The sequence below is a fragment of the Acanthopagrus latus genome, chromosome 1 (genome assembly GCF_904848185.1).
Source record: "Acanthopagrus latus isolate v.2019 chromosome 1, fAcaLat1.1, whole genome shotgun sequence".
Classification (NCBI taxonomy): Eukaryota; Metazoa; Chordata; class Actinopteri; order Spariformes; family Sparidae; genus Acanthopagrus; species Acanthopagrus latus.
Window position 1 is genome coordinate 22,880,445 of NC_051039.1, and position 16,860 is coordinate 22,897,304.

Genomic DNA, 16,860 nt, shown 5'->3' on the forward strand with positions numbered 1-16,860 from the left:
TGGCAGAGTGAGGGCAACGAACATGTCAGTAACGAGCCGTTTAAATGATGATTGATGGTGAACGTTACAACATGAACTGGAGCTGTGTCAGGTTTATGTGGATTTATTTGCCATTGTATCATTATTGTAATATTTTCACACACTGCAATCAGCATATTTACACATATGTCATTCACGCATGTAACACACATGAGAACATGGAAGCACATTTATTGATTTAAATTCACTGTCAATAATCATTCACGCTGTCTCACCTCAAGCTGACAGGAGAGATGACAGACAGAAGGAGAGATTTCAAGATGCAAAAGCCAGCTAAAGAGAGGACACATGAAATGTACCGAACACATTTGGGGCAGTAAGAGCGGCTGTGTACGCTAGAACAAGGGATGTTTGAGAATAAATCAAAGTTTTCCACAGCTCGTCTAACGTCTAACTGGCCGCTTTGTCAAGAACCAAACCTTTTTTCTCCCTTCACAGATAAAAATGTCAATTTCTCACCCTTTGCCCTCTCTGTTTGCTTCTGGTAAACACAGAAATAAATCACTTTCTTGAGATAACTGAAAACAAATCTGAAATCATTCCTTTTTCACCCTCCATCTGAGAATTTTGTCAACAAACGTCAAACCTGCAGCCAGAAACCAGGGTGTGATGTTAGATAGTGACTTTTCATTTGACACATCGTCAGAAAAGTAGTTCAATCATGTTTTTATCAGCTGAGGAGCATCTTAACATTCATTATACATTGTATAAAACCACAATCTGCTTTATATGGATGAGTCCATTTAAACTAATCAGTAAAATAAATTCCAAAACTGGATGAGCAGTGTGAATATGAGCTCAGTGTTCACTCTCTTTTAGCTCTAATGCCGTCCAGCACCTCTGAAGGGAAAAATCAGAGTATTTAGTTGCTAAATGCTAAAAGTCCATAAGCCAGTGTTAGATGCTTACTTCATCAGTCTGCTGTTTGTTGTTTGACAGGTAGCATTCAGTCTGTTCATCAGAGTAACAGTAAAGCTGAGGGTTGTAAAACCAGGACAATGAACTAAAAGAAACGTAAAGGGTAACTTCACCAATTTGATACATTAATGTGTGTTCACGGGTCTTGGGGAATATTACTACTGCATACGTGAAAAAAGTGGCATCAAGTCTTTTGTGGCTTCAGAGGAAGCTGTACGTAATCTGATAGATTGCCACCGGTGATGTCACTCAGTGGCATTGTTGCATCGTGGGTAATTTCAGCTGCCAGGTTTTGAAAAACAGTAAAATTGCACTCCCATTGGACTCATTATTGTCAGCTTAAAAAACAATGATGAAATTCCTTCTTTTTTTATTACCCACAATGCAACTTAGCCACTGAGTAACATCACTGTAGTGATTTATCAGATTGTATGCAGGAGCCACAGAGGCCTGTGCAGTATTACTCCCCAACACACAGCACGTATGCAGAGGTCAGTGGGCCTGCAGAGTCAGAACATTGTTCTCTGTGAGTTCATCACTTCCAGCTACTCCTTTCACATCCCACACACTTATTTTTTGTATAATTAATACTACAAAAAGTGCAGCTTAAAGGTGTTCCGGGGACCTTTACTTCTTTCTTTTCAATAGCTTTGGCTGAGACTGAATGGCCATTGTGCTGTACTTCATTCGCCGTTGCTGATGTGGGCGAAGTTGTGTGCGGCATTGGGTTATATAACTACACTTTTCTTGACATTTATTTTCAATGAAATTGTTGTATCTCAAATGACAAAAACTCAGGTTTTGTGTATTTCTATCAGTGTCCCCCTGGTTGTAGCTTTTGCCCCTGTTCTCTCCACAGAGCAGGGAGCTCACAAGAGCTGTTTTTATTTTATTTAATTCGGCCAATAATGACTAGAACCTTTATGAACAGTAATACCTGTGTGTGAACAATGGTCAGTCACTTTTAATGAATAGACACTGCATCACTGACAAGGTTGGCTTTCAAATATAGAACACTTAATTTTGTCTCACTTGCCTAACTGACTTAGTCTTGTCACACCTGGACTTCTCACCTCTGCAGCTACAGCAGCAGCAGCAGCTCTAATTGTGTGCCACTACCTCTCAAAGTGTGTCTGAAGTATCTGCCAGGCTACGACAGCCCAATTTAGAGGTATATAGAAGGTGTTCAAAATTATGCTGCAAGTAACCGAAAATACAAGACATAGGCGCCTATTAAAACTACTTTTTAGTGAAAATCTGTTTTGATGTTATGATAGACCTGTTCAAGGTTATAAAAAAACTATTCAATAAGTAAGTTTAGTTTCGCAATTAAAGTGCCAAATTCTTAGTCCAAACAACCAGGGGCAGGGCTAGTTGCTAATGTCAGTAGATATTTCTGAGGTTAGCGTGGACGTCAGGACACGAAAACTGTTACCTCTGTACATTCAGAATTTGTGAAGGATTTCAACTAACATTCACACCTTGCACATTGAACTCTATAGATGTATGCCAGTGTGAATGACTGACTGTGTGCATATGAGACCCAAAGTCCATTAATTCCTATGAGACCCCTATACCATCTCTGTGTGTAAGACTTATTTTGGCTTTTCACTACATGATATTTGAATAAAGTTACGTTACTATGAATAAAACATGAACTTTGTATTCATAGAGAGACTACGGAAAGACAAAGATCAAACTGATGGGTTCCTCTGTGTGAAGTGTCGATCAGGGGTCTTCTTTAAGCAGTAAGTAACAAAGCACTTGTCATGAGCAGAGATCAGTTATTTCTTTGTGTCTGAAAGACTGGATAGGAGCAATTTTGCACTTCTTTATCTCCAGGCAGTAGATCTCTGGTGTCCATTTAGTTCAGTGTAAAATGATTCTTGTAAAAGTCCTACCTCTAAAAAGTTTTTTTAAAAAGACAATAATGAATAAATTATTCTCATTAAGATTATAGTATATTATTATTATTATTATTATTATTATTATTATTATTATTATTATTATTATTATTATTATTATTATTATATAATTATGCTAAAAGCTGGTCATTGTGGTGGCAATAAAGAGGAAATATGATGTTAATCTGTGTGGCATACACTGCCGTACAGGATGTGATTCATTGCCTTTGTCTCTGTCTGATCTTTCATTTTTAGCATCTTGTTCGAGAGAATATCAAATAGAGGAAAAAGATCATTTTTTTCTCTGCAGGAATTCCTTTCTTGAGAGAGGAGAAACCTGCAGGGCGTTAAAACACCTTCAATCACTCTCAGCACCACTCGCTGCAGCTATTTCTGCTCATTGCTGTGACTGTTCAGTTACAAATGGAGACTTGGAGTGTAACAACACTTTAGAGGAAAATGTTAGAAAAAAAAAAATAAAATAAAATGTTTATCCTTCAGTGAGCAGGATTGCAATCAACTACCTGTATGCGCTGGTGTACTCAGTGGGGGTCCGCTCCTGTTGCTCCCATGTTGAAAAAAAAAATGCAAATGTGGATAAGTGCCTTTTATTCACTTCAATAACTGTCACGACTTTCTGTGCGCCACTGCCTGCATGTTGATGACAACCTTCTGGTTTCTTTCCTGCATTGTGGGCAGGATGTAGTCAAACTGCAGAAAGGCCTGCTGCCCTTTAATTATCTTAATTAGGGACAGATGAAGGAACATTGGCACCAATTAGTTATCATCAAAGATCGAGGAGCGCTCCTCTGGAAGCTTAAAGAGCTTGAGGGGGAAGGAAGTTCTTCAGTTTGTGCTGACATGGTCGACTCCACACTGGCACTAGCTCAGATCCACGCTTTCATCCAATCAAGCTGATGGAACATCGTTATGGCAACACTTTGTTTTATTGGCTGTCACTGACGTTCGAAGTCAGCTTTGCTCGATCCCTCACCCTTGCTCTCTTGCTCAAGACACATTTTGTCAGACATAGATCACACCAGCTGTAAAAGAGTGAGACAAGACAAGGGAAGACAGGGTTCTAATGTGGAGCTGAATGCACCCTGCGTTGCTACATGGAAACAGAGAAGCACTGTGAGTCTGGAGTAACTGAGGACCTCTGTTCTATTCCTGTAAAACACGAGAAAGAACATTTTAAATCAATTTCATTTGCAGTTCATCAGATGGCTCGTGTGGATGAGGTTAATGTGTGAATCACTGCGGCAGAAATAGCTTTTAAACATCCAAATGTTCTCTGGGTTCAAGGGGACAAAAAGCACTTCTAGAAAAGAAAGTCAACCAATATCACTCAGTGATCACTGATGATGTGCCACTAAAGCAATAAGTTTGACTCAGGACTTCAATTTAAGGTCATTTTATGTTACTGTCAGAAGAATAGTGTTGGCAGCTCTTCCACTCAACAGCCACTTCATTGCGGCGAACAAATTCTACCTTGACAAGAACAGTAATGTTGAGTTTGGATGACAGGGAGGCTTTCATTTGTCCAGGTTATAAAGGTTGTGATTGTGCTGAGCAGGACTTTATCAAAATGACACAAAGGGGCGCAGAATACCAGAGCCAGCTTTATATAAACCCCACTTCAGTGAAACACTTCCACTAGCACAAATTCTTTGTTACTGTACTGCACTGTAGATTTTTTTAATGTATCAGTGCTTCACTTTTACTTTTACTCCATATATTTCAGCACAAATATCTGAACTCTCTACTCCTGACATTTTCAGAATGGCTCACTCCTCAATCTGTAATGCGTTTGAGGGGAAACGACGTAACGGAGACATAACAGAGCCGTAACGGAGACGTAGCGAGATGAAACGACAGAAAGGACATAAGAACATGGCAGCAGACAGAGAGGGAGATTTGAAAGGGGAGAAAAGGCGTGTTGGTGTCTCGTGTTGTCAGAGACCCAAACCAAAGTGTGGCCATTTGACGTCCTGGGAATGAGACTCGGCAATCAACTATCTTCCTTGTGTGTCTATGTACGGCTCGGACGAATCCTACTGATTCTACTGTTACTTTCAATAGTGTTTGAATTCCGGTATGTTGATATCTATCAGTTAGCGTTGCACATGAACGGCAGATAAAAACGTCCTTCAGAGGGTTTTACTTTTAAACTTCTATATTGATAAATTATTAGGTAATAATATCATTATTATCTGTGAGCTGCCCTGTGCGGCGCTGGAATTTTTATTTTTTCACAAAGTGCTCAGCATTACTACTGCCACAGAATATGACTTATATGTGAATTGCATTTCACATGCGTTAAAATAACTAGTGCAGTGCCCGTAGGAAGCGTGTATTCCTATAGAAAAGTGGGAGGTTAAGTAGCTTTTTCATGGAAGGCCAAATGAGGCTGTGTTTGAAGGTGGGACGTCAGCAGGGCCGCCTAAACCTAATGTTAGGCCCCGGGGCTGAGAGGTTTTGTAGAAAGATTTTGAGAAAAGAAGAAGCCAGTGTGAATTCTGGGAATGTACTAATGAGATGTAGCCTCACTCTCCCTGCTGGACGATGTCATTTCTTCCATTGAGCCTATTTTATTAGTTGATTTTGAATGATCAGCAGTCCCCTCACCTCCCTGCGCTAATGTCAGAGACTACAGCCTGCCGGAGCTCAGAGGGGCACAAACGGAAACAAATGGATCCTGCAACAGTCCCCTATGAGGCAGTGCTTCACAGTCCAGCAGTCAGAGTCCAGGCATTTTTAAAATTGATATTCCAGCTGTTTAATCAGAGTTTGATTACATCTGGGGTGTAGAACAATAACATACCAGGCAGAGAAAAAAAAAGCCCTGTAGCTCACAAGGAGAACTATTGTCAAGGTTTGTCATCAACTGATTAAATACAGAGGTCATATGTCGCTCATTATAGTGAGAAAGAAGTGTGTGTGAAAATCAGCGTGAGCCCCTGCTGCGGCCTGGACTGCTTCAGAATCAGCAATTTCCTGTAAAGAAAACAAACACTGTTTTCTCTTTTCAACAGCTCAAAAGCAATCTAAAGGAGCAGGAGCTGATGGTGACAAGCAGGCAGCTGGGGCTGAAAGATAAAAAACGGATTCCTCGAGGGAGAAATTAGAAGAAAAAAAAAAGTGGGCCATATGGGCCATGAGCAGAGCTCACGTCGACACCCTGGACCAGCTGTCCAAGATGGAAATCCAGCTGAACGGGAGTGAAGAGCAGTGGAGGAGCAGGTGTGATGCTCTGGAGGAGAGCCTCGCCTCCACCACCCGCCAGCTGCAGGTACGCTGCCTCACATCATCACTGTACCTCACAGCAATCACCTGGTGGATTCTAACAGCTTGTGTTGGACCATCTCAGAATTTTCTCTCTTTCTCTTCAGGAGCTCACCTCAACAACAGAAGTCCAGGAGGAGGAGATGAAGACAAGTGAGGAAAAGGGAAAGATAAAAAAGAGGGGAGATGTAAGAAGAAAGAGAGGAAGGAAAACTGGGGTGAAAACAGTGTCTACAATGATCAGAGGAGAGGTCAGAGATCCTGGTTGAACCTTCCTCCTTCCCCCTACCTACCTCACCCACTCCTGTCTTCCCCTCCCATCCCCTGTACCCACAACCCCCCTAAAGTAACCCCTGAAGCCCAGCATCCACTCACTAACACATATCCCCCACCCCTCACCCCCCTCCTCCACACACACACATTCACAGTCACACACACTGGGACAGACAGTCTCTATGCCAGCAGTCCCTCACTCATATGGAAGTGTTTGTTACTGGTTCTCCAGAATGTGTCTGTGTCACTGCTGGTGAAGAGAACAGCAGCCTGATTGGCTGTTGTGATGTGGAGAGTCAGATAAAGTGATCAGAGTGAGAACGAGCAAACAGACTTCAAGGTGAGAGGGTGAGAGTGTAACCCCGGCATGAGACAAGCCCAAGAAAAATCAAGTCTCCAACATGGATTTCATACCAAGTTGAAAACAAAATGACTTCACAGTTGGTGACAGCCTGAATTTAAACTGCTGGCTTCGACCGGGATGGGCCTGGGCTAGCTGGTTAGCATGCTAACATGGGTATCTCTGAAACATAATCCATAAAAATCATCAAAAATGCTATTTATTCACAGCCTGTCAATCATTTTAGTTGATTTATGAATGTTTTCCAAGAAAATTACATATAGCCCCTTTAAAAAAAATATCTAATGAACATTATGTATACGTACGCTGCAGACCTTGGACCTTCACTACAGAGCATGACACATGACCACATGTCTCCCTTATGACGCGCTCTGATGCAGCTGCCGTGTACATGTTAGATAAAGGAGTGTGAACTCTGAGGCTGCAGAGAGATACAGAGGCTGTCAGCCGCCTGCAGGGGGCGACAGAGACCTGAGGAGCGCAGAGGAGCCTCACACAGGCTGCTGCTGGTCCTGAGATGGGAGGACATGATGGACTCAGCACTGTGATCCCTGCTGCTGTAACATTACACACACATGTAATCCCTGATGATATATCAGTCATGAAGTATGTCAGGCGGAACGACCCTGATTTCCATTAGATGTTGTTGTGTCAATTTCCAGTAAGTGCAACCAGAAACATAATATCACACATATATAAATACATAATACATAATATTTTGTTATTTATTTTTACACCAACCAGATTTGCTTGTATTATCATCCTTGCAGTGTTCTTCAGCTCTGATTAGCCTTTAGGACTTCGATCATTAAATAAGCTCCACTCTGAGCTGTTTTCATTGGCAAAGCACCCGGTGAGCTGTTATGTGTAATCAAGAGTTATTTTTTTCACGACACATTTAACTATTTTTGAAAAGTCAGTTTTAATTTTATTTCACAATGTGTTACTTCAAATTCATGTCACGATCTATAAATCATTCATCCATGCATTATTGAAGCTCCATAGATGAGATGTCCTGCTTGGGCATGAATTATTGGTTGGTTACAAAGAAGGAATCATACAGTGGCCCACAAGGGTCAAAACACAGGGGCACTCATGGAAAACAACATTTCACAAAACAGAGATAAAAATCTCAGAAAACCTCAAACAAAACATTTCACAAAACACAACACTGTGGATGCACTGAAAAAGCTTAAATGTGCACTGCTGTATGTAGTGTTAGAGAAGAAATTTGAACTCAGAGTTTTAATATTTACAATATCAATGAGGTGATAATACAAACTCAAAAATATATTTGTTTCCAAAACTGAATAAACAAGCTGTTCTCATATGTTTGCCACTTTTAGGCAAAGGAACACAGTATGAAACTGTGTTGTCCTTTAAGGTCAGTTTGTTAATTCAGTTTATTCAGTCATGAACATGAAGACGGTCTGATTATTAAGTATGTTCAGGCATAAAAGAAAATCAGCCAGTGAAGATGTTTCTCCTCTGCTTTAAATTGCTTCCCCAAAACTATATAGTGCACCTTTGAGAAAAGAGCATTATTGTATTATATGTTATAACGGCTGTTGTTATTGGAGACTCAATTATCAGTATGCTGAACCAATTAAACTGTTTAACTGGTACCCTGCTTTTGCAGACAAGGATGCCGACAAAGAGGATCAGAGGAGCACCAGCTTGATGCTGAGTGCAAATTGCTGAGAGGAGCTGTGAAGAGATGAGAAAGGACCAGCCGAGTGTTCAGATGAGGCGGGGGGGAGGGAAAGACAGAGAGAGAGAGAGAGAGAGAGAGAGAGAGAGACGCCGGTGCCGCAATGAATGCAGACCGCCGACAGCGTGGCCTTTTATATTTCAACACCCCTGCTCCTCTTTTTGTTTCCGCAGCAGACCTCGCTGTCCGGCCCCAAAGTCTCATAATCTGGCCGGGGGGTCTTCAGTTATTAAACAAACAAAGACATGATTTTGCCTGAACACGCACACACACAGTGACTCCCACCCCCCCACCTACACATGCACACACATGCACACACACACACACAGTCACATGCAAACATGCTAAATCACATTCAGGTTCGCTCTCATCCAGACAGCAAAGATTGCTCTAATAGTAGAAGAGTGCAAATGCCAAAATGACTAACTGTCACTGTGATCAGAGTAGACATGAAGTCACTGTGTAAAGGATTGGGTGTCCCTACATCCGGTTGTTTCATGTCGAAGCTCCTAACCTATTTTACAGCATCCAATTTTAAGGGTCTGGTTGCACCAGAAAGTGGCACAGCAAAGTTTATCTGTGCATCCTAACAAAACAGGTGGTATTATAAGCTGAGCGACGTTTGGGCTACTTGCAGGGCTAGCTGGGGAAATACTGTACATGGCAAACTTTTGGTTAAAGCGAAACTCTTGCCGCATGTACCTGAATCAAACATTCATATGAAAGCATAGTTATGATGAAAGAGGCACTTTTAAGATTTACCCTATTTTTGTTTTTGGGTCAAACTCATTTTCAATGGGAGTGCTACGGGCACTTTTACAATATTACGCTATTTTTAAAACACTAAGAAGGCTCGACACAACATGAAACGTTGTTCGTTGTATCTCCAGGGTCTCTGCAGATGAACACGAGCATTGAGAACTTTGTTTGTGTACATAGAGTTTACTGAAAAGAAAGTTTTTGAACAACTCATGTTAGCAGATGTTTCCTCCGCTGGCCGCCATCCTGCCAGTGGAGAAGTGTTGATTTCTGAATGCGACGTAGCTAGGAGGTGAGTAGTAGGTGGACTGCTCCTAAAGCTTGGTTCCATATAAATGCTCAGATAATTTGTTGTTTTGTCGTTAGCAAAAACCAATATTGATCTTGAAGTTGATAAAGGGGCCTCATATAAGAAACAATACTAAAATAAAAAGCCAGAAAAGTCCCGTGAGATATTGCGTTGCGTTGTTGCCGGAGGCAGTAGCGTTCCACCTTAACTCTTCTCCAAGTTAAGTCGCACTCGGAAATCGACATTTCCTAATCACCAGAATAAATGTCAGCTAGGCATTCTGAGGTACATGCTGAGCAAGGTAGTGTGATCTAAAATAACAACGCTAGAGCAGTAGCAACTGTACGTCTGCTGACTCGCTGAAGTGTATATATTTTATAATAAATATATGTAAAATATATATTTGTATAATGCCTGTTATTTTGCAAAGCACACAAATTGAATGCGTGACTGCAGAGCAGGCGTTTCAGGCAGTGCAGAAGCAATGTTTTCTGTTCTTCCTGGACCCAAAAAGCATAATATGACCCTCTAAAGGATCAGAATATTTGTACACCACTGCTGTTGGTGCTGTCTGTCATGTGTTTCTGGTTGTGTGTCTGAGTTTTGTCTCTCTGTTGTAACCTGTGTGTGTCATTTGACTGAGTGGTCCAGGTGGTACCTCGGTGATTGTTAATTTGACCCTTTCGAACCAGCTGATATCTCTGAGGCCACTGATGGCTGTGATGAAGCTTAGGGAAACAGTACATCTCATGTAGCCGATGGGATTCAAAATTGAACTGATTGCCTTGCCGGGGGACAAGTGATTGGCTTGTTCTTGACTGACAGGTAAGTTGACTCCCTAATCGATAATGGGTGCATATAAATAAGTGTGTTTACTGTCTCTTGCACCACATGAAGCAGAGAAGAATGGGGCCTGGGGGATAACAGGGGCAAAAAAAACAAATTTTGTCTCCTCTGTTTCAGCTGCACACTCTGTTCAGCCCTCCTCTGACCTTCTCTGCACATAGTATCTCTTCACTTTATCATGATGACTCTCTCAGTGACAGTGAGAGCTGCTCTGCGTGAATGAGAATTCAGGGAACAGAGAAAGGAAAAAGCAAATAGCACACAAAAAAGTGCTCATTGTGCTCTGGAAAGCTGAGAAAGCTTTGAATTGGGAGGATAAGGAAAAGAGGGGAGGACGATAAAGCAACATGAAAATATCAAAGGAGGAGTAAATGGAGAGTCAGATACTCCCATGTGAGCTTGCACCAGCCGGCATTTCTCTATTTTCTATCTTCTTGTGTGTGTGTGTGTGTGTGTGTGTGTGTGTGTGTGTGTGTGTGTGTGTGTGTGTGTGTGTGTGTGTGTGTGTGTTTGCACTGCTGCTAATGCCCCAGTCCATGTGACAGATAGTCACTGCATCAGTTAATTGTCCCACCGTGTTGTTTAACCCGGCCTCTTTCCATCATGTCTCTCTCTTCTCACACGTTTCACTCTCTTTCTCTCTGTCCATCACTGCAAGTCGTCACTCGGTCTCCAGCAGAATAGTCACGTTTATAAAAGTATCCGTGTCATATTTGGACTTAGATCTATTCAGTCTGTGTCCAGCCTCTCCTGCTCTTTGTGTGCTCATGCCTGCATGTTGGCGTGGTTGTCCAAGCTTCTTTGTTATTAAAAAAAACATACATAATACATTTTTTTTTAAAAATGGAGCTAAAGGTCAAGTGAACAGAGCTCACTCTACGACTCAGCTAGTGCTCCTTTTGCTGCGACCTTGCTGGTGGAGCAAAAAAAAAAAAAAACTCTTTTTCTTTTCTGATCTATTTTTACTACTTATTTATACATTGTGATACGCAAGAGAAAATCTATTTTCAAGCAACACTGTGCAGCCCTTTTCAGTTCTTGGCCAGGTGAGCATGGACAAATTGGTGCCATTATAAAAAACACAATTTCTAACCAAGTTATTCATAAGCTGGCACAGGAGGCACATGTGGATGCGCTCCTTTCTGCTAAACATGAACTGTTCTGCTTTCCTGCTGTTTCACATTCATTTTTTTATGGTCTCCAGGGACTAAATCATCATGCGTGCCTTTTCCCTCCTGCCAAACCAAAAGCGCTTGATTTTGAAGTAACTACACAAGTCAAAGGATTTCCACCTTTTGAGCAACTGTTGAGCTATTCATAGGCAAAACAATCTCACCACTGGGTCCTTTAAGAAGCTATTCTGGAGCTTTCAATCATGCCACACAGTCTTCATGAGCAGTTGGAGTTTGACCAGAATGGTAGATGCTCATATTTCTATTTTTCTGAGCTCTTTAACGACTTTTTGACCATGTTGGCTTCAAAGTCGAGGTGGAATTAATTCAACACGAAACAATATCAAGGTCCATTTAGTAGCTGTCCTGGCAGTGCACAGAAAAATGGATATTTGAGAATCTATTGAGTAGCTCAAGATTAGCTGTTAAAGTATTTTTAAAGCCTAGCCTAATATTTACGTATTTTGGTGTGTTAATGGTTCATACTTACCAAAGGTTTGGAATCCAGGAGATCACCTCAGACAGTCGCAACATGGCCGCAGTGGCTGTGCTGTAGTCCTTTACGTCAAAGTCACATTCGATTAAAATTACTTGTTCTTGTTACCAACCGTTCTGCATGCAGCTTCAGGCCCCACTGGAGACATCTCAGGAGAGGAGCATCATCCCTGTCCGACGTTGACTTGCTCAGTTTGTGTTTATTTCATCATTTTTCCTCAATTTTTGCAAGGCAAGTTGTCACAGTTGCAGCTCCTTCAGTTGCCAGGATCATTAGAATAGTCAGCCATGACTTTGGAAATAAATCTCTCCTGGCAGTTCCCCCGAGGTAAACACCAAACCCCTCTCTTGGCCTCCCCGACTCACATTTCTACCATCGCCTTTCTCTCAGTAACTCACCTCCTTTTTAGATGTTGGAGTGAGACTTGTGCTTCTGGTTAAAAAACAGTTACCGGTATTATTTATCCCTGCAGGAATCACTTCTTGTGGAGATGACACAAAACACTTGTTGTCCAACATTTATGAGAATAATAACCTCAGCCAGCGAGTAGCAAAAACAATGGATGTAGCTTTGTCACTTGCCCCAAAGGCTCACGCTGCAGCCAGGCGGACGTGCCCACTGAGACGATCTAATGAATCAATTCCAAAACCTCAAAACGTAAATCATAGTCCTACAGAGAGAGAAACAAGGGCATCGGACTGATGGAACGGGGTGTTAGAGAGAGTCACAGCCCTCAGTTAACACAACATGCCTTATTTTGAGCTGAAAGGTTACAGTTGATGTGATGAGTAGAATTCATCAATTAGTACTAAAAATACTCATTCACGCATAAATGTGATTACAGGTGGTTTGCTGTGTGGGTTGGGAATCTCGCATGTAATTGATGTTGGCAGCAGAAGAACTGCCTCCAAAATAACGCGTCTCAAATGTTAACTGTGTTGACAATTAGCAGCAGGAGGTTTTAATTAGACATTATCATTATTATTATTATGTATTGCAGCATGGAAGGAACACAATGACACAGCTCACTGTTTACGCTTGCTATCACTCTCAAATACACAATTACTGTTCGCTGCATTGTTTTGAATTTATTTACAAATTTGAACAGTCACAGATATGCATAGAGGGTTGCATCCATCCCAGACACAGACCCTGAATCGCTCATACTTACCAACCTCAGCCTGCGAGGAGCAAAAACAAGCACTTATAGTGGATGTAACTTTATCTGACAGAAACTGTGAGACAGAAAAGCCATTTTCAGGAGCAGACTGTCTGTAAACTGAATGTTGCCTGTGAGTGTTATAGTCCTACACACTGCAAGCCTGTTATTACCTGTGCGGTCAGCCCTCTGTTACCATAGTTTTAACAGATGTCAATCAAAACCGAGAACACAAAAGCACTTCATCCCAGCGCTCCTGAGTGCACTGCCAGCACTTTTCCGCCTGAAATAAATACTATGTAGACACAGGCCTTAGACATCAAAGCATGTTGTGGCTCAGGGGTTGAGCCAGTGTCTTGCTGTCGAAAGGTCACTGGTTCGATTCCCCTGGTATGCATCGGCAAGATACTGAATCTCAAACTGCTCCTGATGTGCAGGTTGGTGCCTTGCATGGCAGCCACCACCATCAGTGTATGAAATACTGTAAGTTGCATTGGACAAAAGTGTCTGCTAAATGTAAATACATCGTCCTTTAAAGGGACATGGCAGTGAAATTGTTTTTAGGTGTCAGGCATTAACTTCAGTCTCAGAATCTCAAAATCAGCGACCTGTTCGTAGATTTAAAATAAAGTCGCGATCCGTCAGATATTACACATCACCTGTATGTTGTTGATGCTCCTCTTGTTAGAAACAGTGTTTACTTGCAGTTGTGACTTTAAATGCACGATTTTAAGTGTGACAGAAAATGATTAACTATTTTTAAACCACTTTTCCCAAGACATGTGTAAGGGAGTTGGTAATGAAAGCTATAGGGATTAAAAATGACTGGCTTTAACACCCGCAGTGGTATGAATGTAATCACAAGTAATTTAAAGGTTGCTATGTCTGTCCCACAGATACGGGGCTTCAAGGTTGATGCATTTCCTGCTTTCCATGTAATCTAATCATTCTCCCCGCCAGCTGCCTTCGTTTCCTCCTTTATAGGATCATGTTAATGGGGTCTTCAGCTGTTGTCATTGTGATTATTTTCATCATGTGTCAAGCGGCGGAGCGAACAGTCAGTCAACCTGTAAGTCTGCGCACACATATACTGAGTGACAGTCAAACCTCGGGTGATTAACATCAAGTCTTCAGTGGCGGAGGAAGAGCACATAACGAGCCTTGATGGCCACTTGACTGACATGTTTTTTACCTCAATCACAGTCTTACTGAAAGAGAAACGACAGCATTGAGCTGATGGCTGGTTGAAATCGATGGAAATGTGTGTTAGAGAGACTTAACAGGTCTTCCGGTGCTTGAGCTGAAAGGTTACAGTTGATGTGATGAGTAGGATTCATATATTAGTACTTAAAATACAGATTGATATGTAAATGTGATTACAGGTGGTTTGCTCTGGGTTTGTGCAAGTGGGAACTGAACATGTAATTGAAGTCGGAAACATAAGAATAACCAGTAAAACATTGTGTCTCAAATATTAATTGTGTTGCTAAGTATTAGTGGGAGCTTTTAATTATTAGGGCCCGAGCAGGGAACCTGCAAGTTCTCTATTGTTTTTCAAATGATTATAGCTTTTCTTAGTCCCAAATGATCACATTTTGGCTTATAACTCCCAAATACCTTGTTGCACACTCAAAAACCTTATATCCGAGCGTTCACTAAATTGAGCTGAATCAGGTGGTATAGGCCACGCCCATTTCCGCCAACCGTATTTTTTTTAGCAATATCGCGAATTATTGCAAACCTGCCTTTTCGAACTCAAAAAGTTATTCGAAGAATTTTGATATTCCAAACAATACTCAAGTTATTAAATAACAGCTTCCTGCAAATTTTGCTCCATACAGGAAGTGTTGCATATCTCCACATTAGTGTGTCTGAATATCATGGAACTCAGGTTACTACTTCTCCATGATCACCTAAGTCTCTGTGCAAAATTTTCGGTGATTTTCGTAAATTGAAGTATTTTATATCTCCACATCAGTTCATTGGATTAACATGAAACTTGGTACAATTATAGTCAATGCCCTCCTGAGGAGAGCAGATGAAGGTGTTATCGATCTGCCACTAGGTGGTCCTCTGGTGGCAGTCTAATTTGATATTTGGGACTGTGCCCACACCATAACACTTCTGGAAATGAAATTTGTTGGAGTGGTCTAGACTGGCCCCTGTAACTTACACACCACAAATAGCCAGCAGGTAGCAAAATAGCATACACAAAAGAGTTACACAAAAGCATTTTTGGCTAAGAACTCCCACATAATATGTTGCCAAACATTGTCAAACCTTAAATCTATATGTTCCCTTAATTCAGCTGAATTGTGTGATGTAGGTGAGGTCACTTTCACAGTAACTTTCCATTCACAAAATTGCGAAAGATGAGAAGCTTACTTTTTCAAACTCCTCCATTTGCACCAAACTTTGCATGTGGCATCTGTGGACCCTCCTGACAAAAACTTATCAAAAGAGTTATGGTAGTCCAAACAATGCTCAAGTTTTTAAATTACAACTTCCTGTAGATTTTGATCAAAATAGGAAGTCTTGGATATCTTGGCCTAATACAGTCCAATTACCACAACACTTTTGTTTATTGTGTTCCATGGCCCAATGACATTTTGTGCAAAATTCAGTGCGCATAGATGGCACTTTTATTGCTAAATGACCAAAGAACAGCTTCACTTTCTTCGCTTTTGATTCTACATTCAGGCTTTCTCCACCAGAGGGCAGTGCTTATTGGCTAATGGATACAAAAGTCTGTTTAAGAGTCTGTAGGGTCACGCAGTGTAGTCCTCTCATTATTTGTTCTTTATGTATTTAGCTTAGACCAAAAATCAAATTGATGGTTCAAAAGGTAAATTGTCATTATTTTCTCAAATAGAAATGCTTATAAACCCAACCAGACAAACGACTGTTGGAATACAAGTGATGTCAAACAAGAGTGACAAATTAAAACCAAAATTATTACCAAACAAATGCTCACTACTTCATTTTTACGCTTAACATTGCCATTCACATATGAGCGCACACAAAGCACACTGAAACAACTGCAAAGCACTTGGACATAATTTCGTTCTATACACCTCTCACAAATGCAGTGTCTCCCTGGAATGTTCTGAAACGTTTGCTCCATGGGGTCACGTGTGAATGGGAGCAGGGATCGATATTCAGGGAAGTCTTTCACATCAAATACCACTGGCACTTATGGCCAAAGGTCATGTCGCACTGATTTGCTTTTGCTTTTCGCCATTGGATACTCTGATAGTTCAATGACCGTTCTGATAGGTGGTGTGCTAGTGAATCAGTGTGGTGTGTGGGAGAGGTGAAAGTGACGATGGTAAATGAACCACTTATTCCCTCCTGCAACATCTTAGTATAATAATGAGCTTGAGAGCTGACAATGTGACCATCAGCTCAGCCATGATAATCTTTCAAGTAATGCCAAGTATTGTATTCCACAAACGTATTCTCAAGACAAACGAATACTGAGCCAATACTGTGTGCACTTTGATTTTCTGATCTGACAGTCTATAGTTTGCACTCTGTTCCATCATTTCCTGTTTTCATGATTTGGATTACTGGCGCTAGACTAGCACCACCTGATGTTAATGAGACTTATGGCATCTCGCCCAAGCGAAAAACACACATGCTACTGTG